We start from the raw sequence: 26,671 nt of genomic DNA on the forward strand, positions 1-26,671 counted from the left end.
TCTCTAACTGGTCCCATGATTCCATTAAAAAAAATTGGTTGTATGCTTGAAACAGTAGTGCTCACCAGATATTCCATGGGCACCCCCAGTTCCATGGGCACATGATTTGGGGTCATGTTTCTATATCAGGCTAAAAGGGACTTTTGTTATTTCTGGTCCAAGGCAGTTGAAAACAAGCATAAGTTTCCCATAGTCATCTTTTCCTTTGGTGGTGACCATTCTGTTATAGAGGAGCGAGGAGATGGAAGCAGTCTCTATCTTCAAGTCACCGTGTCAAGGAAAACATCGCTGGAGAGCTCTTAACTTACATTTTGTGAATAGGAAAGAAAATTTTGCTCTAATACAGCATTGAGGTATGAGTATTTATTTGCTACTGTAGCATGGTCTAGCATTATGCTGACTCTTATCAGTAGTCATGGCTCTATGATTGTCTCAGTCTATTTGTGCTACTCTAACAAAATGTTAGATACTAAGTAATTTATAAAGAACAGAAACTTTCTCACAGTTCTGGAGGCTCAAGGTCAAGGCACGAGCAGGCCTGCTGGCTGGTGAGGGCTGCCCTCTGTGTCCAAGATGGCGCCTTGTGGCAGTGTTCTCACCTGACAGAAGGCAGAAGGGAAGAAAGGCTGAACCTCATGTGAAGCTTTTCTAAGGGCCTCAATCCTACTCCTGAGAGAGGAACCCTCATGGCCTAATCATCTCCTTAAGGCTCTACCTCCTAATACTGTTGCTTTGGAAATTAAGTTTTGACATGAATTTTGGAGGGGCACAAACATTCAATTGTGACAGAGTTGGAAACTACTAACCAAATTTGCCACTTGTCATGTTGAGTGTTGAGATAATCCCCAGAAGCAGAGAGATTGATATCTGCTGTAGATGTGGGTACAGGGTAGAATTCTTAGGGGACCTATTTTGGTATTGCTCACTTGCCTCCATACTGTTATTTTATGAGAAGAACTCTGCTAGGAACTGTGATAACAAAATGTTCTTAGCTCTAAATTAATTCAGTCAAAGGATGAGTAACATACAATTCTTCCCTTCAATAAATTTGCAGTGCATTTATTAGGAGAGCTAGGATGGGCCCTCAAATAACTAAAACTAACACAGAGGGACGAGGAATGAGCTTGGGGAGATCACAATCTGCAACTTGCGAACTACAGTACTTGGGGAAGGCTGGTCAACCACATTACCCCAATTGAAAAAAACATGCAGCCATAAGCATTTACGTATCTATCTGTGTGTTGTGGGATAGAGCACTATGTGAATTTGGAGATTGAAATTTTAATGAGGATGATACATTTAAAAGATAATTTTTAGGTACAGAAAAGGTAACATTGTACCTTTATTCCAGTTTGGTGACAAGCTCTTTAGCCTTGTTTTTCCAGCTGGGCAATGAAAGCTGTAAATTTGGGATATCTCCCCAGTGATGGGGCATCTTGTCATATCTCATCATTATCTGTCATGGTAATTTGTACTGACAGTTTCCAATACTTAGCCAGAACTCTGTTTTGTGAGTTAACTTATATAAGGACAATGATGGTGCATGTCTTCCTGTAGAGAAGACATCCCAGTCTGGCCTTTCCCTTGAGAATGAACTAGAAAACTCCTCACAGGACAAGGCTGTCAGGAAGAACAATCAGCTTAATGGGATCTACACATGTGCAGTTACCACGAGGTGAGCCTTCTTGTTCTCTACCAAGGTGGTGACAGTATTAGCACCTGCTTGAAGGACAGGTCATCTCAGTAGACAAAGTCTTGCTCTGTGTCTGACTACAGTCGTGGGCCAGCTTAAGCAATGGAGTAGCTGTTGACCACCTAAGCCTGAGTGAACTGGCTAATCTCAGGGGCACTTTCAAATGTGTGCAAAGGAGGACTCTGCACCACTGCAGACAGATATGACAGGGCTACCTGACAAATGGATGACAGAGGTGGTTACTGTATCCCATTTTGTAGGTCAACCTGGAAATGATAATTTGCTTTTGATTTGAACATTTTAAAACATTTTTATAGCATTTACACTTTTGGTCAAAATAACACATGTAACATATTTAAAATCAACAAGCCCCATCAGACCTGTTGCCATTCTGATGGTTCACATTTGTATGGAGGTTTTCCAGATTAGTCTCGCAGAAACAAATCTGACCATTCAAGGTCAGTATAAATCTGTACACTTCTAGAACACACCTAATGTAACATGACCACAACATTGAGATTTTTTTTCCGCCCATAATGAAGACTTAATCTTTTTTTAAATTAAGTCTTAATCTTTTTTTTATTGTTGGGGATTCATTGAGGGTACAATAAGCCAGGTTACACTGATTGCAATTGTTAGGTAAAGTCCCTCTGGCAATCATGTCTTAATCTTTTTTTAAATCTTTTTTTAAATTAAGTCTTTTAAAAAGACTACATCACTAGCATTCTAGGAGGCCAAGGTGAGAGGATTGCTTGAACTCAGGAGTTCAAGCACAGCCTGAAAAAGAGTGAGACCTCATCTCTACTAATAATAGAAAAATTAGCATGGCACTGTGGAAGGCATTATCTCAGCTACTGGGGAGATTGAGGCAGGAAAATCACCTGAACTAAAGAGTCTGAGGTTGCTGTGAGCTAGGCTGACACCAGGGTACTCTAGCCTGGGTGACGGAGTGAGACTGTTTCAAAAAAAAAAAAAAAAAAGTAAATAAAATTTTAGAAAGATTGGGCAGCGCCTGTGACTCAAAGGGGTAGGGCGCCAGCCCCATATGCCGGAGGTGGCGGGTTCAAACCCAGCCCCGGCCAAAAACGGCAAAAAAAAAAAAAAAAAATTTTTAGAAAGATTGTATCAAATCAACTTTAATAATTTTTCCTTTTCAGTAAGCAAAAACACATTTGTCAAGTGTTTAGAGCCAGCACTGGATGTTTTTGTCCCCTCTTGATTACAAGGTATGAGATCCTGAGTATTCTATAAATATTTATATTGAAACACATGCAGTCTTTTGTCCCTCTGTTTTACCTTGCTCTCTCTTACCTGATATTTGAGTCATCTAATAATGAATAGATCAAAGAGAGAACAGAAACTGGGGTACTAGATTATCATCATATCTATGTAGTCCTGGAAAAAGCTAGGCCTGATATAATTTTCATAACTTACTATTTTTCTAACGATCACTTTACCCATCCATTATATATCCTTTAAACCAAATTCTCTGTCGTCTGCATATCCTTTAAACAAAATTTTTGACATTTTCTTTTGGGAAAGATAAATGAGGCACTCTGCAGTGAAATAAAAAATGGATTTTGCTTTTAGGACTTGGGAGAGTCCTGGTGAAATGCCAAGTGCTGAGCTGCAGGTTTTCAAAATTGTTTATTTTCAAGCTTACAAGTAAACCCCATGTCAATTCTTCTGACAGTGGGCTGGGTCAGCTACCCACATGGTTTCTAAGGAAAAGCTCATGAAAATAATGTATAAATCACATTTTCAGCCCAGGCTCTGCCAGCCATGCATGTAAGAGCCTCAATGGGGTTAGAAGTCCTCAATGCCTTTCCTTGAATACAGACTCTTAGTCCACTGGTTTGACTTTTATAATCATAGTCATGGTTGTTGAGAGGTCCTTACTCTTCCACCTTTCTGGAGAGGTGGTGGGGGATTCTGAAAGGGATTCCAAGACCTAAGAACATTCTGGGTTGACCCTGAAGGAGCAAGTCCTTAGTACGTAAAGAAGAGATTACTGCAGACAAGCTTCTTACAACATCTACAAAGCCATCCAAACTGCAGAATACCTAGGAATCAATCTAACCAAAGAAATGGAAGATCTATACAAGGAAAACAATAAAACACCGATGAAAGAAATGGAAGAGGACATGAAATAATAGAAGAATATTTCATGTTCATGGATTGGAAGGATTAATATTGTTTAAATGGCAACTCTACCCAAAGCAATTTATAGATTCAATCCCTATCAAAATACCAATGACATTCTTCCCAGAAATAGGAAAAACAATCCTGAAATTTATATTATGAAACCCCAAATAGCCAAAGCAATCCTAAGCAAAAAAGAAATAAACAAAACAAAAACAAAACGAAACAAAAAACTAGAGCATAGTATTATCTGACTTCAAAATATAGCACAAAACCATAGTAAAAAAATCAGCACGATACTGGCATAAAAACCAACACATAGACCAACGTGGAACAGAATAGAGAACCCAGATACAGTTCACATATTTCCAGCTAACTCATCTTTGACAAAAATGCTATGAATATACCATGAGAACAGGACAGTCTCTTCAATAAATTGTGGGAAAACTGGATAACCACATGCTGAAGAATGAAATTAAATCCCTCTATCTCATCAAAGACAAAATGATGAAAAACTTAGATTAAGACCTGAAACTATGACTTGGCACCCGTAGCTCAGTGGTTAGGGCACCGGCCACAAGCACTGGGACTGGTGGGTTAGGACCCAGCCTGGGCCTGCTGAATAACAATGACAACAACAATAACAACAAAAATAGCTGGGCATTGTGGTGGAGGGCGCCTATATCCCAGCTACTTGAGAGGCTGAGGCAAGAGAATCGCTTAAGTCCAACAGTTTGAGGTTGCTATGAGCTGTGACGCCACAGCACTCTATCGAGGGTGACAAAGTGAGACTCTGTCTCAAATAAAAACCAAAAACAAAACCTGAAACTATGAAACTATTAGAAGAAAACATTGGGTAAATGATTTGCCACATTGGTCTGAGCAAAGATTTTTTGTGTGTGTGTCATACCCCAAAAGCATGGGCAACCAAAGCAAAAATAGACAAGTACGATTCCATCCAGGTAAAAAGCTTCTATACAGCAAAGGAAATAATCAACGAAGGGAACAGACAACCCACTGAATGGGAGAAAATGTTTGGAAACTATTCATCAGACAAGAGATTAATAACCAGAAAATAGAAGGAGCTCAAACAACTCAATAGCTATAAACCAAATAATCCAATTAAAAACAGGCAAAATACCTGAATAGACAGTTCCCAAAAGAAGATGTACAAACGGAAAATAGGTATGTGAAAAAAAAATACTCAGCATCACTAATTATCAGGGAAGTATAAATCAAACCACTGAGGTATCATCTTACTTTAGTTAAAATGGATTTTACCAAAAAGATAAGAATGTAATGAAATAAAAATAAACTACAGAGATAATCTACAATCTGGAGTTTGACGTGTCTCTTTGGAACTCCATTTGCGATAGTCTGAATGTTTGAGTGACCTCAAAATCAAATGTTGAAATCCCAACCAGAAGATGGTAGTATTAGGAAGTGAGGTTTTGGGGAGGGGATTAGAGACCTTTCAATGGGATCTGTGCCCTTAGGTGCCCCAGAGAGCTCGCTCATTCCTTCTACCAAATGAAGATGCAGAGAGGAGGCCCCATCTATGAACTAGTAAATAGGACCGAATCTTCTGGTGCCTTGATCTTAGACTCCCCAGCTCCAAAACCATGAGAAACTGTTGTTTATCAGCCATCCACTTTATAGCATTTGTTACAGCAGTCCAACAGACTAAAACACCATTCAACATAAATTTCATTCTAGGAGTGAAGCTTAAGACAAGAAAACGTATCAGTGACTTGAACCAAATTAGAAAACTTTATTTTAAGAATTTATGTTCCAATACAATATACATAGAAAATATTGAGGTTAAATAAGGAGAAATGTTTGCAAGAAAAGGGATCTGGCTCAGTATAAAGAATCCCATGGACACATCTAGTACATAGGCTTGTCTAGGCTGGAATACCGTATCAAGTATTTAAAATATTCCCAGAGTAACCATTTTTTAAAAATTGCACCAGCAGGGTTTTGTTCATAAATTCTTATGGCACAAATAAGCATGGAAAATTCTTTAACGTTTTATAAGTGGACAAACTACAGCTCAGAGGGATCTAGAGTGGAAAAGATTGTTAAATGTTACAAAACAAAATTCAAAAAAAAAATCAAAAATAGATGTAACTGCATTATGCTTTGCATAATATTTTTAAAATGTCCAACTTTTTTTTGGTCTCAGAAATGTATTCCTGCTAAGTACATCAGGTAATTCTTCAAACTAAAAACTTCCAGAGAAGAAAGAAAGGGAGAAAATTACTCAGATTTTATCTTCAATTTTGCCTGATTTGAATTTTTAAAAAAGTAATGATACTAATATTAACAAATTTTGCTTTTTGAATTGAAAGGTTGAGTTATGTACAACAAAGTACATAAGTCTTACTTAAGTTGTTGGTGTTGGTTCAATGAATTGTATACACCTGTGCAACCATTACTGACATTACATTTAGTATCTTTTTTTTTTTTTGAGATACAGTCTTCCCTTTGTCGTCTGTGGTAGAGTGCCAAGAGTGTCAGCCTAGCTCCCAGCAACCTCAAACTCTTGGGTTTAAGTGATTCTCTAGTCTCAGCCTCCCAAGTAGCTGGGACTACAGGTGCCTGCCACAATGCCTGGCTATTTTTAGAGACAAGGTCTCACTCTGGCTCAGGCTGGTCTCGAACTCCTGAGCTCAGGCAATCCACCCACCTCAGCCTCCCAAGTGCTGGGATTATAGGCGTGAGCCACCATTCCCAGCCTACCTTTAGAACATTTACAGCACCCCAGAAGGCTTATGCTTTCTCTTAGTCAATACTCTCCTGCAAAACCCTACGTCTCTGACTTCTCCCTATCCCCATAGATTACTTTCGCCTGTTTTGAACTTTATATAAACAGAACTATTTTGTTTCTGGCCTCTCTTGCTCAGCATTATGTCTGTGAGATTCCTCCTCATGTGTAGTAGTAATTTGTTCTTTTACATCACTGTGTAGTGTTCCATTGTGTGAACTCACTATATTTGTTTATCCATTCTTCTGTAGATAGGCACTTGGCCTATTTCTGGCTTGGGGACTATTTTGAATAATGAGTGTTTTTATACTTATATTTTAGTAAAGATAAACACTTATTTCTTTTGGGGTTATACCCACAACTGGAAATTCCTTGTCACAAGGCATAACTCTGTTTAGCCTAGCAGATATTGCCAAAAGATTTCTGAACTGGTGGAAGGGTTTATCCTTCCACAGCACTTTCACAGAAACAGGAGCACTCCAGTTGCTCATCATCCTTGTCAACACTTGGTTTCATCTGTTTTTAAATTTTAGGTGTCCAGTGGATGTATGGTGGTGTCTCATGCGGGTTTAATTTGTATTTCCATAATAACTAATGATGTTGGGTATGATATGAATATTTTTATAAAATCCATTGTCTAATTATTCCATTTTTAGTTCTTAATTTTTCACATCTTTTCAGTGCAGCCCATATGTTTACATAATTACACCAGAGTACATCTAGCACAGAGGCCCTCAACCTGCAGGTTGTGACCCCTTTGTAACAATGAAAATAGATCACGGCATTAGGAAGGTTGAAAACCACTGATCTAGCATTTTCTGTCTTAAACTAATCATTTAAAATGTTGTTATATCCTTCATATTTATCCTTTAAAATGGATTCCTAAGAGTCCGCTGACCTTGGCATAGTATGATTTATGTAGCCATTTCCTTCCTTTTGATCATTAGGTTACTTCTTAATTTTCCTGTGGCTCATTATTGTTCACAAAGAGGAGGAATACAGATGCATAGCCCAAGGCAATACTTTCATATAAGGGAAACCATCATTGGCAGAGAGAGTGGTACCAGCTAGTTGTGTTAGGTGCCGTAAATATGGTTTTAATTTTATTCCCAGGACAACTCATGGAAGTATCTCTATTTTACTGATGAGAAATCTGATACTAGGCAATGTAACTTGCCCACTGGGACAGAGCAGGATTTGCAGGGCTGGTTAATGGCTCTAGAGCTCTGACCAGTCACAGAATGGCTACGCACATGCCATTATCCACATTCATTGGAGGATCCAAGCCCTCCCTGCACACCCCTTATCCCCCAGCCTCCCTCTAGGCTGCCACTGTCTCAAACTGCTATTCCAGTGGTTCGTATAAAATATGATTTTTCCCACACTTTTTCTTTTTCTTTCTTTTTTTTTTTTGTAGAGATAGAGTCTCACTTTATCACCCTTGGTAGAGTGCTGTGGCGTCACACAGCTCACAGAAACCTCTAAATCCTGGGCTTAGGCGATTCTTTTGCCTCAGCCTCCTGAATAGCTGGGACTACAGAAGCCCGCCACGACGCCCAGCTATTTTTTTTGTTGATGTTGCAGTTTGGCTGGAGCCAGGTTTGAACCCACCACCCTTGGTATATGGGGCTGGCACCCTAACCACTGAGCCACAGGCACTGCCCCATTCCCACACTTTCTATAGCTTTTCAACCATGCTTCTTCCAGGCCCTCTCTTTAGACTAACTGAGGGCTCAGGCGAGGGGTGACCTTCAGCTCTGTGGCTTTCACAATTCCAATGCCAGTAGCTAGAGACTCATTCTTTCCTGAAGGGAATTTGGGAACTTAGGGGAAAGGGCCCATTTCTATTACTTTGGCCTTTTGGTAAATTTCAGGACCTTGACGTACTATAGATTTTGGGTGAGAATTAAGCCCAAGTAAACTGAATGCACCTTCTCTCTTGCTTTTTGAAGACCCCCTTTTGGCATGAGCACAGGTAAGCAATGGTTTTTGCCACATGCTCTTCCTCAATGCTTGCTGGTGGTAGAGAGGTGGTACGGAGATTGTGTAAGCTACAGGACTCGCACAGGGGGAAGTCACGGTACACAATCCACCATAAACGACCATTATGGTCTCACTCCACGGGGTCAAAGGACCCAAACAAGACAGCATGTGAGCACACTTTTAAAATACAAAGTGCAATATGAGTGTGAGTTATGATGATGATGATCGTCACTAACCATCTGTCCCAACAGTCTGAGCCCTTGGGAAGATATCCCTGGCTTCTTGGTGTGTTGTAACATTTTCATTTCCTCATTTAAGTGAAGCAGGCATGGAACTCTGGTATCAGACTGCCGTGGTTGCAATCTGAGCTCCACTCTGTGGTGATGATGCGGTCCTGGAAAAATTATTAACGACTCTGAAACTTTGATATTTTCTTAACCTGTGAAATGGGGGCAATGGTCTGAATATTCATGTCTGCACAAATATTCATATGTTGACATCTAATCCTCAATAGCATAGTGTCAAGCCGCGAGGACGTCGTGCAGAGATTAGGTCATGAGGGCTTTGACCTCTCCACTGGGTCTAGGCCCTGATGGAAGAGGACTGAGGGCACTTGATCCTCTTTTGCACCATGTGAGGATGTGGCAGGAAGGCACATCTCCAAGGCAGAGAGTAGCCCTCCCCAGGAACTCCACCTGCCTGCTCCTGGGTCTCAGACTTTGTAGACTGGACCACTGTGAGCGATAATTTCTGTTGTTTATCAACTACCCAGTCTAAGGTATTTGGTTATAAGGCTGAACTAAGACAATGGTGATTAAGAGGAGTAACGATCACCTCCTAGGTTGGTTATGAAGAGTAAATAAATAATCTGGAATAGCACTTGGAACAGTGCCTGGCACAGAGGTAGTTGTAAAAGAAGTGTTATTCATTATTTACAATACTTATGTGAATGTGTGTATGCATGCATGCTTAGGTAAAAACCTTCAAAAGTATTTATGTCCAAATCATGCTTGAAAGGCCAGGTGTAGCTCACACCTGTAATCGTAGCACTCTGGGAGGCCAAGGTGGGTGGATCACCTGAGCTCACGAGCTCAAAACCAGCCTGAGCCAGAGGAAGACCTTGTCTCTAAAAATAGCTGGGTGTGGTGGTGGGCACTTGTAGTCCCAGCTACTTAGGAGGCTGAGACAGGAGGATTGCATAAGCCCAAAAGTTTGAGGTTGCTGTGACCTGTGATACTCTTGGCACTCTACTGAGGGTGACAAAGTGAAACTCTGTCTCAAAAAAAAAGAATTATGCTTAAAAATATAGTCCCCAGTTATTAATTATAATGTATAAATTATTAAATTACTATTTATTAATTATAAATTATGAAGTTCTTCCTAATTTGTCCTACTGGTCTCACCAGCTTACTTTAATCCATGTCACATACATGCACAGCACATCCCCCAGCTACAGCTGAGCTCCTGAGTTCTCACTGTTATGCCTTTACACAAGTGCCTCTCCTTCCCTTCCTCCCCTGTCCTCTCTGGAGAAGAAGCACAGACTATTGCTGAGAGTTTCTCCTATGTTATGTTGTCACTGTGTCCAGAAACTCTGCTGGGTTCCTTCTCTTGGGTTTTGTGAAGCACCTCTGTACCCTCTTTTCTGCTTAAGGTGAGTTGGTGTTTCCCAAAGAGCTCTGTAATCAGGACCTCCCTCATACGCATCCTGCAAAGCTCAAGGAGGTGATCCCTGACTTCTACCTATCATGGGGCTTCACACATCTTGATTGTTTAAATGTCCCCATTGTTACGTGCTTGGGCTGTTGATCAGTCGTGGATGTATCCGTGTGAATAAAAAACAAAAACAGAAACACAAACACAAACTTAGCTTGTTTCTCCATGGAAGACCCAGGAAAAGGATTTAGTACAGAAATCAGAATGAACATAAGGTGTTCTGACTCTAGGGTTCTATAGAGTCACATTTACTAGAGTGTGAGTGATAAATGCTCACTCATTTAGGAGTGTGACACATTTTCTTTAGGATCCTATGGTCACCTGAGTAAATTGTGAGGGCCATATTTAGTGTATTCTAATGGGAGTGAGACTACTTGTGTTCAAATCTCAGTTCCCATCCTTAGGAACTGAGTTATCTCTATTTCATTACTTGGGGTGGAGGAGTGATTAACTTTCTCTGCACCTGTATTTTCTCATCTGTAGAATGGACATAGTAGCCACCTTCAGGACTATTGTGAAGCTAAAATGAATTCATATATATGAATCCCTTAGCACAGGGCCAGGCACATGGCATTCAGGAAAAGTTAGCTCATATTCAATCACCAGGTAATGTTCCTTTTTTGTATTTTTAGCTAGAAGTGGCCTTAGAGCTCCTACATGCCAGTGGTTGACAAACTTGTCTATTTCTTCTTCCTCTTTAAACAGCAGACTTTTCCTTTCTGGTAAAACCCATGTGGAACTCTAGACACTGAGGTTGCTGCCTCCATGTGCCGTGAGCCCATGACCTTGCTGGGATGGCCGCCGGTCATCCAAGCCTGGTGCGATCCAAAGGCTCCTCTGTCATATAGCAGGACTGGGGGGCAAATGTGTCCACAATCAGAGGTAATGATACCTCATTGCTCAAAAAGAGATTTATGGTATTGCAGACAAGTGGTATTGCACGCAGAAACTTGTGCTTGAACCCCTTTGTTTTATCCATGAAGAGGGTCAGTCCCACAGACATTTCTAACAACAATGAAGTTTATGAGGGCCAGAGTTGGAACTTGATCCTAAGTTGACTGACTTAAATCCAGTGACTATTCAGCTGTGCTGGTTGCATTTACTACTTCTTTAGCAAGGATTTAATGAGAAGAGTATTTGGTTAGAAACCAGGAGACCTGGCTTTAGATCTTGACTTTGTAACTAGCTTGGTGTATAACCTTAAGGACACCTTTTATCATGTGTCCAAACCCCAAACCATGGCTTTTCCTTTTCCCACGTTCCCCCTTCGGGTTGGTGCTGCATGACCCCACTCTTTGTTCACAGCAAATGAACGTAGATTTTTGATTATTCTTTGGGAAAAGCTGGATCCTTATTCCTGAAAGGTCCATTCCCGTGTACAATCAACGCAGGCATCAGCCTAACAAGAACCAGTTGATGGAATGCTGTTGCCCAGTGTAACATTTCTAATGTGCCCTTCTGAATCTTGATATAAATTTATTTTTTTAGCATACTAGCTCTAGGGGTGCCATGATCCTAAATGTACACTTGCAGGGTCATGGTTAAATTCTGCTCTTTATTGGCTTTAGTATGTCTTCTGCCTCTTTCAAAAGCCAGTCTTTGTGACATGCTTCTCATGCGTGGGAATTCTTTTCTGATTTGACCTGCGTAATTTTCTAGCCTCATCTTCTTCTCCATTGCCAAGTGCATATGTACTGAAGTACTTGTCATTTCCCAGATACTCCAAGCTCTCCTTGCCTTGCCTTTGAATGTGATGTCCCTTTCCCCAGAATGCCCTCTCCTGTTGGACTATCTGCCATCTGTCCTTTAGGCCCGAGTTCCAGTAGGTCAGTTCCCTTGGATGGCCTCTCCTGATCCTGCTGGTTTGGCTTGCTTGCTTCATCTGACACTCACAGACAGCAATCCACTGGTATTCCCCTGTAGTTATCCGTCCTCTTATTTGGACCCTCCACTAGCTATGCACTCTTTGAGGAAAGAAATGTACACCGTTCAATTTCTGGGGCTTAGAAGTACTGGTGGCATGGCATAAACAATCCATAAATATTTGCTGAATGAAAAAATTCTTTCTGACAAGGTAAGAAAAATATTATAGAGATATTGGTGGTCAGTACAGATTTAACCTCTATTAATAATAAATGAAACTGTGGACTTTAGTAAATGACTTGCTGAGACTCAATAGGTTTAAAACAGATTTCAGTAACAGATTGCCTTTGACCTTGAATTTATAATTCTTTTGGAATTTAAAATCTCCCCTTCCTTTTTTGTTTTCAAAATGGTTTTGAGCCAAAGGCAATCTCACATTCAATCTGGTTAGGTTATTATATAAACCTACTAATTGCTTGTTTTCATGCTTGCATTTGAACTTAAAACAATCATATATCTTACCAAGATTTGGCAAAGAGATTTTAGAACTTGATGAAGCAAGGTTGCTACCACCCACATTAAAAATAATAAATTTAATAGATGTTTGCTTTTTTAGTCTTAGAAAATGTTCCCATATTGAATTTCATTAAATAAAGACATTAAAACTGTAGGGTTTTTCTGTTTCTTAGGTTTAAAAAAATGGGTCTTAAAATGTTAAAAATTAATAATTGTTTCTTTGCCTTCATTTTTAGATCAGACCACATATCATTACCAAGTCATGAAGAGTTTGCAAAGTGAGCTTATATGATGAGGTTTTATTGAGCTACCTGCCTCCCCAAAATAGCTTCCTTATTCGGAAGAACTTGAAGTTCAGATTGCTGTTCTTCCTGTGTTAATTTGTTCTTTAGTGAAGTAAAAGATCCCATCACAGATTTATTTTTATTGTGGTGGTGGAGAAGGAGTGAAGAAATTTTATCTATACTCTTTTCTTCTAGAATGTTCTGAGGTGTAGGTCTGCTACCCATTGTGAATTCATTTTTGTGAGTGGTGAGAGGTGTGGGTCCTGCTTAAGTCTTTTCCATGTGGCTATCCAGTTTTCGCAGCATCATGTATGGGATAGAGATTCTTTTCTGCAGTGCACACTTCTGTCTGCTTTGCCAAAGATCAGCTGATAATATGTACAAGGAAGGTTTCATCTCTGTGCTCTCTCTTTTGATCTATAGATCTACATCTCTATTTTTATGTCAAAACTGTCCTGTTTTGATTACTATAGTCTCGTAGTATATATAGCCCGACGTCTGGTAAAGTGATGCCTTCAGAGTTGTTCTATTACCTAAGATTATATTGGCTATTCGGGGTCTTTTCTGATTCTATTCAAAGTTTAGAACTATTTTTTGAAGATCTGTGAAATACGAAGTTGGTACTTTAATGGGAATTGCATTAAATCTGTAAATCACTGTGGGTGGTATAGGCATCTTAACAATGTTGATTCTGCTAGTCCATGAGCATGGTACACTTTTCCATCCCTTTACATCCTCTGTTATTTCTTTTCTCAGTGTCTTGTATTTCTCCCTCTAGAGATCTTTCACTTCCTTTGTTAAATATTTCCAGGTATTTCATTTCACTGATGCTACTATGCATGGTATTGTCTTTGATTTGATTCTTAGCTTGACTTATTCTTTGGTGATAATGTTTGGTATTTGGTTGGCCTATGGGAAAGCTACTGATTTATGTACATCGGTTTTGCAATCTGAGATGTTGCTGTATTTGTTTATCAATTCCTGGAGTATCTTGGTTGAGTCTTTGGGGTTTTCTAGGTATAAAATTGTATCATCAGCAAAGAGTGGTAGTTTGACCTCCTCTTTCCACATTTGGATACTCTTGATATCCTTCTTTTGTTTGATTGCTGTGGCTGGACTTCCAGCACTATGCTGAATAGAAGTGGTGATAGTGGGCAAGCTTGTCTGACTCCAGTTCTAAGCAATTTTTTTTTTTTTCAATTTTTCTCCATTCAGTATGACGCTGGCTGCAGGTTTGTTGTAGATGGTGTTTATGATTTTGAATTATGTCCCATCTATGCCAATTTTCTTAAGGGTTCTTATCAAAAAAAGGGTACTATATTTTGTGAAATGCTTTTTCTGCATCTATTCAGAGGATATGGTCTTTGTTTTTTGCTTCTGTTTATGTGGTGAATTACATTTATAGATTTGTGTATGTTGAACCACACTTACATCTCTGGGATGAAACCTACTTGGTCCTCATGAATTTTTTTTTTTTTTATGCACAGCTGAATTTTGTTTACTAAGATTTTATTGAGAATTTTTGCACCCATATTCATAACAGACATTGATCTGTAGTTTTTTTCTTTTTTTGTTATGTCTTTTCCTGGCTTTTGTATCAGGGTGAATGAGTTAGGAAGGGTGCCATCCTCCTCAATGTTATGGATTAGTTTCTGTAATATAGGTACAAGTTTTTCTTTGTAGGTTTGGTCGAAGTCTGCTGTGAATCTGTCTGATCTGAGACTTTTTTTTTGTTGGAAGGTTTTTTTTATTGTTGTTTCAATTTTGGTGGTTAATATGGTCTGTTCAGGAGTTCTAGTTCTTCCTGATTGAGTTTAGGGAGGTAGTATGATCTCAATAATTTGGCCATTTTCTCTATCTTTGCAAATTTATGAGCATAAAGATTTTTATAATAGTCGGTGATAATGTTTGGTATTTCCATAATATCTATTGTAATTTTACCTTTTTAATTTACGATTGAGCTTATTAGAGTCCTTACTTTTCTATTTCTGGTTAATCAGGACAAAAGTTTGTCAATTTTGTTTATCTTTTCAAAGAACTAGCTTCTTATTTCATTAATCTTTTGTATAGTTCTTTTGTTCTCTATTTAGTTCTGATCTGATCTTGGTTCTTTTCTTTTGCTGGGTTTGGGATTAGCTGGCTCTTCCTTTCTCAGTTCCTTGAGATAATTCATTAGATTGTTGATTTGTAATCTTTTTGATTTTTGCACGTGGGCATTTAAGGCAATGAGTTTCCCTCTCAGGACTGCTTTTGCAATGTCTCACAGATTTTGATAATGTGTGGCCATGTTGTCATTTAGTTCACAGAATCTTTTGATTTCTGTTTTTATTTCCTCCTTGACCCAACTATCATTCAGCAAAAGGTTGTTTAGTTTTAATGACTCTAAGTAGGGATGAGTTTCTGTTGGAATTGATATCTAATTTTATTCTATTGTGGTCTGAGAAGATACGTGGAATAATTTCAATTTTTAAAAATTTCTTGAGATATGTTTTGTGGCCTAGAATGTGATCAGTCTTGGAGAATAATCAATGAGCTGGTGAGAAGAATGTGTTCAGTAGTATTGGGGTGGAATGTTATGTAAATGTCTGTTAGGCCCATCTGTTCTGTAGTTGTTAAGTCCATTTTATAAATTTATTTTCTGCTTGGAGTATCTGTCCAGTTTTGTCAGTGGAATGTTGAAGTCCCTAGATAATATGGTTTTGTTGTTTATCATTTGTTTAGATCAAGTACTATTTGCTTTATAAACTTGGGAGCACCTATGTTGGGTGCATAAATATTTAGGATTGGAATATCTTCTTGTTGAATTTTTCCTTTAACCAATATATAATCACTATCATTCTTTACCTTTGTTTCTTTGAAGTCAATGGTATCTGTGACGAGAATTGCTACTCCCATTATTTTTTTGGTTTCCATTTGCGTGGAATATTGTTTTCCGTATCTTCACCCTGAATCTGTCCTTGTGGGTTAGATGTGTTTTCTGAAGACAGAAGATACTTGGCTTGTATTTTTTTATCCATTCAGCCAGCATATGTCTCTTCAGTGGGGAGTTGAAGCCATTCATATTTATTAAGAACACTGATAAGTAGGGTGGATTTCTGTTCATCCTGTTGTGTGGAACTCTATTGCTTTGTTTTACTTCTTGGACCATTGTGGTATATAAGCTTTGGCCTTTAGTTTCTGGGTACTTTTAAACTGGTGGGAATATTGTGTTGGTTCATGTATAATGCAGATCTGAGTACTTCCTTCAGGGCAGATCTAGTTATGATTTCCTCAAAGTTTGCTTGTCATAAAAGGATTTAATTTCTTCATGAAGTATGAAACTCAGTTTTGCAGAATAAAAATCCTAGGCCGGCAGTTGTTCTGTTTAAGAAGATTGAAGATAAGGCACCACCTACTTCTGGCTTGTAAGGATTTTGCTGAGAAATCTGCTGTTAACCTGATTGGTTTTCCCCTGTAGGCCAGATGTTGCTTATGCCTAGCTGCTTATACAAGTTTCTCTTTCATTTGACTTTGGCCAGGTTAATTACAATGTATCTTGGAGAGGCTGTTTTTACTGACTCTTTGTGGGGTTCAGTGGCCATCTGAATGTCTGGATGTCTAAATCTCTGATGATTTTCTACAATAATACCTTTAACTAGAGTTTCCATTCTTTTAGCACTCTCTTCTTTTCCCTCAGGTATCTCTATAATTTGCATGTTTGTATGCTTGCATAGTACCAAATCTTTCTATGAGATTTCTTTGCCTTTGTCTCTTTAAAGCACTGGGTTAGCTTGAGAGCCTTGCATTTAAGGTCCGACATTCTCTCTTCTCTATGGTTCGATCTTTTGCTGAAACTCTATGCTGTGTTTTGAACTTCCTGAATGCCTCTTTCAATTCTTTAAGCTCCATTATATCTTTTCTAATATAGTATAGTTCTTTGGTGACTTTTTCATTAATTTCCTAAAACTTTTTGGGGCTTATTTTTGCTGGTTTTCAACTTTCTCTTCAATTCTGTTCATCTTATTTTGCTATCCATATTCTGAATTCCATTTCTGTCATTTCAACAATTTCTTTATAGTTGGAGTTCTCTGCTGCAGTTCCATTGTGATTCCTTGGGGATGTTAATCTGTTCTGATTATTCATGTTGTCAGGGTTCTTTTGCTGGTTTTTCCTCATCTGTGGTTTATTCATTTATTTTTTTAACCTATAAACTAAATCGTTAGGATTATCTCAAAAATTCGTAGTTAGAAAATCTCTTGCTGGATCCAAATAAGGACAGGTCACTAAGCCGTGCTCTGGTATCAGCAGTAACAGCAGCAACTGGATGTAATTTTCATGTTTTCTTCACTGAGTGCCTTTATTTATCCAGGTCTCAGTAAATTGGCAGCTTAAGGTTGGGGGACCCCAGGCAGGGCTTTAGACTTTGGAGGAGAATGTCCAGCATTACTGCAGTGGTGGAAGCTCTGGGGGAAGCACTGGTCTTGAGGGCCAGATGCAGCTCTTATGACATGGGGATGGTGTTGCTGGGTTGGCAGGGAAGTTGGGTGTTCAGAGCAACAAGCTCTGAAAAGAGAGCTTGGAGTCTGAACTGGGGAAGAGAAAGAGATACAGTGTCTGAGCAGGACCTGGAGTCCTAAAAGGAGGTCCATGGAGGAGGGTGGGGCTGATCCAACTTGGATGGTGGAGTCAGGGTACAAACTTGTAGGTGGTAGTTCAGGCCTGAAGGGCAGAGTCTGAGGCGACCATGTAGCAGGCTGGTCCATAGGGTTTTACTGCTACTCAGAAGCTGCATCAAGCTTCTTGGTGGGTACCTGTGGCCCTGGATTATGGAGGTCTCCATACCCCTTCTAGGACCCACAAAAGTCAAGTGGTGGTCTGCTGTCTCCTGGATTATAGCCCGCTGAACCCCATACCATCCATTCTTATGTTCAGATCCTCTTGCACTCTACAAAAGAAGCACTGGCTTTAGGTCATGGATATGGCTTAGATAAGCCACAAGTAGATCTACTCCCTCTCCAGCCTGCTACAGGCCCAGCATGGTATACCTGATAGCTCAGGATAACCCTAGCTTCTGTCTGTTTCCATGCTTGCTGTCTGGTGCAATAGGTCTGAACAGATTTCGGGTTGGTCCCTGGACCTACCCAGCAGAAGGCTGTGGGAGGTGGAGCAGACCCCACCAGCAGCTGAGATTGCACAGCTGTAGCAAGTCTATGATCTCTGGTCTAACTGTTCTCTAGTCTCTGCAGAGTCTCTACTTTTGTAAAAAGCATCATCTTCTTCTTCTTCTTTTTTTTTCTTCACTCCAGATGTCCCACATTGCCTTTCTGTGATTTCACAATGCTGTTTTTGAATGGAACAACCTGAACGATGGCCTGGCTCATATGATTATGGAGACTGGGGAGTCCCATGATCTGCTGTCAGGAAAGCTGATGATGTAATTCAGTCCGAAGTCCAAACACCCGGCAACCAAGGGAGACGAAGGTGTAAATCTCAGTCCAAGGACAGGAGAGAGTGAGATGAGATGATCTAGCTCAAGTAGTGAGACAGAAGAAAAGGGTGGGTGGGGGACAAATTTCTCCTTCCTTCCCTGAATTTTTCTATTCAGGCTCTCAATGAATTGGATTAGGTTTATTGCAGCTGGAAGGGCAATCTTCTTTATTGAGTACATTGATGCAAATGCTACTCTCATTCAGAAACACCCTCAGAGACACAGCCAGAGATAATGTTTAACTTGGTCACCTTGTGGCCCAGTCATACCCTTTTTCTAATCCAGTTTTCCAAAGACAGCCTTGTCTTGGCAAAATTGTTGGACATTTTCCAAGCCATGCATAAACGTGACACTTTGACTATTAGTTTTTTTCTATGGCTTAGGTTGAATTATATGAAAACCAACATATTTTTTCCATGTCAGATGGGTAATGTGCCAACATCGTAACAAGGTTTGAGGAAAGCACGTCTCACACAAAAGCATGTAAACTCAACCATCGTACTTACAAACTACAAAAGGATCATAGCATCATTTTTGAAAATAACAGCAATTCCATATGGTTCAATCCATATGTTGACTGGGAGAATTGCTAAAGAGAGTGAGGATGAATCTTAGCCTGCCTCCATCCCCTCCCCTAATCATACTTCCCATTCAGAGGGGCCAGAAAAGCACAGATTTTGGAAGAGAATGAACCAAGCAAGAGGTTTTCAGAGTTGCTGACGTGAGCTGCGCAGTGGTGGTAGAAGGTTTCTGCACTGACTAGGGCATCCATGCACTCTCAGGCCTCTTCTTTCTCTGCGTCCTGTGATCCTTCTCTGGGTCCTTTGATCCCAAGAGTCTGTGTCTCTTGGGAAGACCCAGAGAAGGAAGAGAGTTTTGCACTATTTCTTTTTGAAACTTTAATTCCCAAATCCAAAAACTATTTGAGAAACTACTAAAAAAAAAATTCAGGTGGGAAAGGAGCTCACGCTCTAATGTCACCTGGAAGTCTAGCCCCTACTGAAGGTGAAGTGACTCCTGGTTGGAGGTGGTTGCAGACTGAAATGTGTCAGAGTGTGAGAGTGTGTGTGTATGCATTTGCAGGTGTGTGTGCAGGTATGTGTGTGTGGGAGGGAGTTGGACAGAGGTGGGAGCAGGCCTGAGGGGAGAGGCTGGAAAAGCAAAAGCCAAACACCTCAGTCCTCAGCAGTTGGTTGGTTTGCTCAGGCTTTTGAGGACATGGAGGCCCGGGTGCAGACCTAATTTCAAAGATAGCTCAGGGCAGTCAGGGAGCGAAGGTAGGTCAGGGCACATCTGTATTCCCAAAAGGAGCTGAAATTGTTCTTTTCCCTGCATGGGGATGATGCAGAGAGAGAAGGAGAGCAGACACAAACCTTTTTTTTTTTTTTAGTAGCTTCTCAAATAGTTTTTGGATTTGGGAATTAGTTTCTAAAAGAAATAGTGCAGCAGCTAGGTGCCATCTGATAGTGCCATGGGGGTGTTTTTATACAGTTTTGAGATGTGCTTCATCTGCAATTCCCCGTGTGACAGCAGGCAGGAAAATTCAGTTTGGACCAGCTGGGGAAAGACCAGCTAGACTTTGAGAAATTATGAATGATAGACTATTTTAAAAGATGGTGGCATTATATTGTATTATATTTTTCAGGTATATGTATAGGGATTCTAGCTGTTCCTCAGGTCACAGTGAGTGAAGGGCTTGTTGTTCCTTCTCTCCACCCATCCCTATTATTCTACTACAGAAGCTGCCTGCTCTCACCCTGGGGGTAGATGTGCCTACCCTCCACCCTCCTGCCTGGGCCCTGTTCCCGGGTGGCCTCTGTGAATGCATACGTGGCCTCCCTTGATTTCTGGCTTCCAGTGGAAGGTAGCAGGGTGGGGGAGAGGGGAAGGAGGGAGGAGTCACCACCACAATAGAACTGGTGGCATTGGTTCCTTGTGAATAGGGAACTGTGTATGGCAGACAGGCATGAGGAACTGGAAAATGGCCCCTGGTGAGATGGAACAGGAGGGCCCCAGCCTCAGTCCCTGGGAGGGGAAATAGAAAGCTTAAAATAACCTTACTCCATAAAGTTCATGGTGCCATGGAAATGGGTGAGGGGTCAATTGGAAACTATTCATTACTGTATCACATAGGTCAAGAGCAGTATGGTGATTGACACAATGCAAAATCCTTACTTTACAAATAGAAAGAGCCAGTCAGGACGAGAGAAAGCATGGGGAAATATATAAGCCCCTGACAGCAACGTGCTTGGGATCCCCTTCACTGCACCGGAGGCTTTCCTTTCCTTTCTTCTTGATAAATTCTCTTGCTTTTGCTTACTTGTGATCTGTGAATTCATTCTTTGATTCCTGAGACCACAAACCTGGAGGGAAAATTCCAGTAAACTTGTCCTTCCCTGAAGGGCAGGGCTAGCAGTGGCTGGTTCCTCTTCTGAAGTCCCCTCTCTCTCAAGTGATGGCCACCCCCAGATACATTTCCCACCAAGCCTAGGGACAGTGGTGGCCTCCTGCTCTTCCCACCCCAGGGAACTTCATCTGAACACTCTCTTCATTAAACTCTCTCTGGAGACTGCCTTCTCTAGGTTTCCTGCTGGAACCCTAACTCAAGTCACCAATGACCTCTTAATCCACAAGTCACATTGACAGAGTTCAGTGCTTACCTTCAGCATCTGACTGTGGCCACCTCTGTGTGTGTGTAGATCCCTTTTCCATGGGCTCCCAGGTCTCTCACCCCTGGGTGCTTCCTGGCCCCTTCCAGATCCTGCTGGGCCTTCTTCCTGATGCCACCTGATCTGCCCAAACCTGAGCACCCTGGTCCCTTTTCTTGCTCTTTATTCTCCCACGATGACCTCTACCACACCCTGGCTTTGACTTAGAGAAGGGAGCTGACCGTCAGAGTGCTCCTGTATGTGACCTGAGGCTTTAGCCCATGATTTGTTTGAAAATTGAATATTTACTGATGTACCAGGACTGTTGTGGTCTGGGGGCATATTACAGCGTTGACTCTATACAACCAGGTATGTCTTATGGTCTCCAGTTTACCGATGATGGCTCTGAGCTTCAGAGAAGTTACAAGCTGTGCTCGGGGCACAGCTGGGGTTACAGTTCACTTTCCTGCCTCCAGAGTCTGAGCTCCTCCCCCTGCATAGTGTTGACAACCACGAAGTTCTTTTAAGATCACTGAACTTGAGATGAACTTAGCAGAACCTTTATACAGTCTAAAAACAGCCTAGCCTGACTTCGGGGGTTTGAACTGTAGTAGAACGTTTTTTGCTAACTCATTCACCAGACACATTTGCCTGGCTGTGACTTTGAGCCTCTGTCTGCACCGTCATTCACTGTGTTTCTAAAAATTGCCCCTGGCTCTCCAAGTGCTCAATTTTAGACTCACAGTCTCCCGACAATACAAGATTAATTTAAACCCAGAGCAGCAGGATTTGTTTGAGAGATTTCTCTTTGTATCAGAATTTTAAAATAGTGATAATTTTTTATATTTTCTTCTACCCTACACAAAGAAGAAGATGATAAATCTTTGGGGGAGGGAGGTTTAGGGCCAGAGCCACCCTGAGCTGTGGCCTCTAAGCTCAGTCTTTACAATTATTTGATTATTCTGATCTTGTTAAGAGGAACAAAAAAAGATACTTAGAGAATGGAGCCACCACCTGGATCAAGCTTGGGCTTTGAAATCCAATAGACTAGTTTTGAAAAGTTAACTGAGTAATCTTGGGGCAAGTTACTTAACTTTCTTGAGCCTCAGTTTCCTCAGCTATAACATGGGAATGAGGGACATGAGTAAACAGGTGTGTATACTTAGCAACGCTTGGTGCTTCAGGTCCTAAAGCCATGTTTAGCAGACATGTCACTTTGGAAATGACTTGGATTACTCCTGGGGGTGGGGTGGAAAGGAATCACTTCATCGGCCTTCCATACAGTACCTTTTGGCAAACAGAATACTGGGACTAACCTCCAACAATCTGCAGAAGGAGTTCTAGACCTATCTGTAATTCAGAACACTTCAGGAAGCTTCAGGAGGACCCTAAGCAGGGTGGAGTGAAGAAGACCCTGAAATAAAAGCACCAACAGGGGAGAAAGAAGTGGGGCCCCAGGCTGTGGTGGGAGCTGTCCTCAGCCTCGGGTGGATGGAAAGAGCAGAGTCTGGGGTCTCTTGTTCCCTGAGGAGGCAGAGCTATTTCCTTCTTGACTCTACCCAGCCCTCCTGTGGGCAGATTTGGGCCTCAGACAGGAAGTGGCTCAGAGAAATGACCTAAAAAGGGGCCCTGTCTATCGGGGGTGAGTTTTGGTGTAAGGAGACCCAAGCCAGTGAGATGGCCAGGAAACCCCCTGCTGTGGGTGAGCACATAGATGCCTGCGCGTGGTGCTGGGGAAAGAGGTCCCCACACTGGCTGGTGAGCAGGGGCAGGAGCGAACAGGGTACTGGGATGACTGCATCAGAATCTAGAAACCACTGGTAATGTCAGTTACTGGTTACATATATAAAGCATTAAGTATAAAGCCTGGCACATAATAGGTTATCAAGAAATTGGGGGCAGTGCTAGACACATATACCAAGGCTAGCAGGTTTGAACCTGGCCCTGGCCAGCTAAAAAAACAACATTGACAACTGCAAAAAAAATAGCCAGGCATTGTGGTGGGCACCTGTAGTCTCAGCTACTTGGGAGGCTGAGGAAAGAGAATCGCTTAAAGCCCAAGAGTTTGAGGTAACTGTGAGCTGTGACGTCATGGCATTCTACCCAGGGTGATAGCTTGAGACCGTCTCAAAAAAAAAAAAAAGGGAAATTGGCCAGGCACAGAAGCTCGAGTGTGTAATCCTAGCACTCTAGGAGCAGAGGCAGGAGGTTTGCTTGAGATCAAGAGTTTGAGACCAGCCAGAGCAACAGCAAGACCTCTCTACTAAAAATAGAAAAATTAGCCAGGTATTGTGGTGGGCACCTGTAAGTCCCAGCTACTCAGGAGGCTGAGGCAGAAGGATCACTTGACCCCAGGAGTCTGAGGTTGCTGTGAGCTAAGCTGATGCCACAACACTCTATCCCGGGCAACAGAGTGAGACTCTGTCTCAAAAAAAGAAAATAAACGGTAGGGAGCCATGGGTATTGTTATATTACCAAGAGAGATCTTGATGAGAACAAGAACTGGCCATTTAGGCTATAGGAATTGGGGGGGGCCTCAGGGGGAAACGCTCAGCGGCATCCCTTGTTTTTCCAGGTGAGGGCCCTCCAGTGCTGTCACCCTGGCCAAGGCGGGAAGGTCTGCAAGCAGCAGCCCAGTGTTTTTCCAGAACTTTTCCCTCTAATGGCTGTCACCTTGTTTCACTGCTCAGAAGTTAGGCATTGCCCAACTCCTCAAAGCATAATCTTTAGAGCCTTAGAATCTTGGAAAGATCCGAGAAGCCATGTACCTGTGCTTATCAAGCATCTTAAAGCAGTAACATCCTGTTCTTTTTTTCCTCCAGTAAAATTTATATGACACCCTGATATGTAAAACAACTTAGGTTAGCATCCATCAGTGAGAACAGTAAAGCTATTTTGACAAATTCAAAAACTCATAATTGGTGCTGTGGAAGCTAGTGTCAGCTTTCCATCAGATCTAGCATCCATAATGCTCAAATCGAGCTGCAAATGGAAGCCCAGAAGTGTGCTGAAGCTACTCAGCAGGCCCAGAGCCCAGCTCTCCGTGTCAGTCATGGTCGCCCCAGGAAAACAGTTTGCCATCTCAAAGTGAGTCACTTCAAGGAGCGCTTAAACTTACAAGCCATTTACAAAAGCATAGGCAGGAATAGGGAACCACACAGGACGGTGTGATGCCCTGGGACTACTTTTAGTAGAGCTGTCACACACACCCCACTTTCCCCACAGGGCCCTGGAGAGCAGCCAGAAGTCAGAAGGGGAGACAGGAGACCCTGCAGGAAAAGAGTAGGGCACTGGGGGACACCCCAGCCTTACTCTTCTCCCTCCCTCTGACCTCTTCCTGGGGCTCCCTAGAGGCAGACCCCAGCCAGAGTCAGAGGGCAAAAGAGCCCATCCGTGCAGTTCCTACAGGTCAGCCTGGAAGGACAGAGGCGGGTTGGAGAAGGAGGAGAGCGAAGCTGGAGGGGCCGAGTGATGTCCCGCAGCACAGCCTGTTCTGGTTTTTGAGAGCAAGAGCAAGAATGAAGGGTCCGAGGGTCAGATGACTTGTCTGGGGTCTCGGTAGGAAGCCAGGTGCTCCAATCCCAGCTCAGTCCTCCTGTCTGCCTTGCTGTGGTCTGAGGACTACTCTGGATATGGCAATGCTCATGTCATCCCCTGGACTTCTCGAACTAGTGGTAAGGGGACAGGCTTAGTGTAGTCCAGCAAGTTCCTTTATCAGGGTCAACTATGGTCCACTGTTGCTGTGTAGCTCAACAATTTTGCAAGTCTAAAGACAAAACAGAGATATTGCTCAGCAAGGGGCTGTTTGGCCTTCCACTCCACACTCCAAGGTCAAACACTTTCTCAGAAACAGCAGGAAGAATGTAAGGGAGCACACAGAACAAGGGCAATCATTCTGGCCCAGAAATAACCAAGAGGATTCGCATCTTTGAAAGCCAAACAACCGCAGAGACCTTTTGGACCCCTGATGACACCTGTGCTCTGTTCAGCATGCTCTCCCAAGATTCAACCCTGGGCTTACTTCTTATGGAATGTTTGGCTTCAAAGGATCTCTTCTAAAACAACATGCCCCTCACGGTGGTGGGTGACAGCCATTGTGTAGTATTCTTGCTGTGATTTGGGGGAATCAGAGGCGAGGATCCCTGTAGTCTTGAACTCAAAGTCATCTGCAGTTCGACGTGGCTAATTCACGGTTGATGGGAGAGTCTTGTGATTCCTTTGAAACAGCAGACAAGCCAGCTTTGTGGTAAGGTGAAGCTTTTTACTTATTGATAGTTTATGGCATAAGAGTCAACTCACAAAGAAACCACATGAGCCAGAGTCTTTGTAAATGCTGACCAATCATCTTGGCTGTTCCTTGGCCACAGGTAACCACAGGTAACCACCACATGGCTCCTCTAGCCAACTCTCCCTAGCTTTCCCAGGACATTGCTGCTCCAGTCGGCCAGTTGCACACCCCTTCTCCCTGTATTGCTGGTGGCCTCCTGCTTGTATTTTGAAAGGCTATTTACTTAGTCATGCTTGGCTGGGTTATATAGACCTGAATGCCCAAGCAGTTTCTTTCACAAACTGTCAGGACACATGGGTAAACTTGGTATCTTGGTCAAATGAGGGGTCATTCTGACCTTCCCTCCCTCTCTTCTTGTCTAGAAACACAGCTCAGCTTCCTTTTTTTTTCTTTTTCTTTTTGCAGTTTTTGGCCAGGGCTGGGTTTGACCCACCACCTCTGGTATATGGGGCCGGCACCCTTCTCCTTGAGCCACAGGCACCACCCAGCTCAGATTCCTTTTTGTAGTCCTGCAGATTAAACACCAATGTGTGGCTTAGGCAAGGCTGGGTCTTGTCTGTGGAGTCCTATAGTCATCAAGGTCAATACCATTCATTTTCTGTGCACTATTCTAATAGGACTGTGCCCTCCAGGGGCCTTGTTTTAACCTAGGACACTGTGCAGTTGCATCCAGGATCAAAATGTATCAGAGCAAACAAATGGACTTGACCACCAAACTATTAGTCTCTGTAGAAAACAATTTGGCACTAAATAATTAGGTTTGCAAAAACCTCTGTATGTATATACAGGCATCACCTGTGAATTATTCCCACAGGATGAACCTCCAAATACAGCATCATTTCAAGGCTTCAGTCCACCCCAAATCTAGCCTGTAATAAATTCACACCGAGCAACGTTAAGACAAAAGGCCAACCAGTGTCATGGTCATCACAGGAATATCAGGGTCTGGGTTTTGGCATGCTACTATAGCTGAAGTAGGCTATTTGCCCACTTTTGCAAATACCAGGGAAGGAAAAAGGCAAATAAGTCTGGGTCCCTGCTGTAAAATACACATGCATTCTCTCACTTGATTAAAAAATAATGAACCATCCCCCAAGAGTATCATGGGGTTGTGTTGATTGATTAATCACTTTTTATTGCTATCTATCAGAATCTGGTATAATTCTGATGAATAAATATAAAAGAGCCACTCTATGCTATAATTACACCTATATTTTAAATATCTTTTCATTCTTTTCTAAGACCCTTAAGTAAATTTTTTTTTTATTGTTAAATCATAGCTGTGTACATTAGTACAATCAAGG

The 26,671-nt window shown here is 41.7% G+C and overlaps 1 non-coding gene across 1 annotated transcript; it reads right to left on the minus strand.

Moving 5' to 3' along the window:
* Positions 1–18,848: 18,848 nt before the first annotated feature.
* Positions 18,849–18,952, minus strand: LOC128567128 (small nucleolar RNA U13). The gene has a single exon (XR_008374783.1). It is a non-coding gene; the product is annotated as a small nucleolar RNA U13 (small nucleolar RNA).
* Positions 18,953–26,671: the final 7,719 nt, after the last annotated feature.

This window comes from Nycticebus coucang, chromosome 15, assembly GCF_027406575.1.
Source record: "Nycticebus coucang isolate mNycCou1 chromosome 15, mNycCou1.pri, whole genome shotgun sequence".
Lineage (NCBI taxonomy): Eukaryota > Metazoa > Chordata > Mammalia > Primates > Lorisidae > Nycticebus > Nycticebus coucang.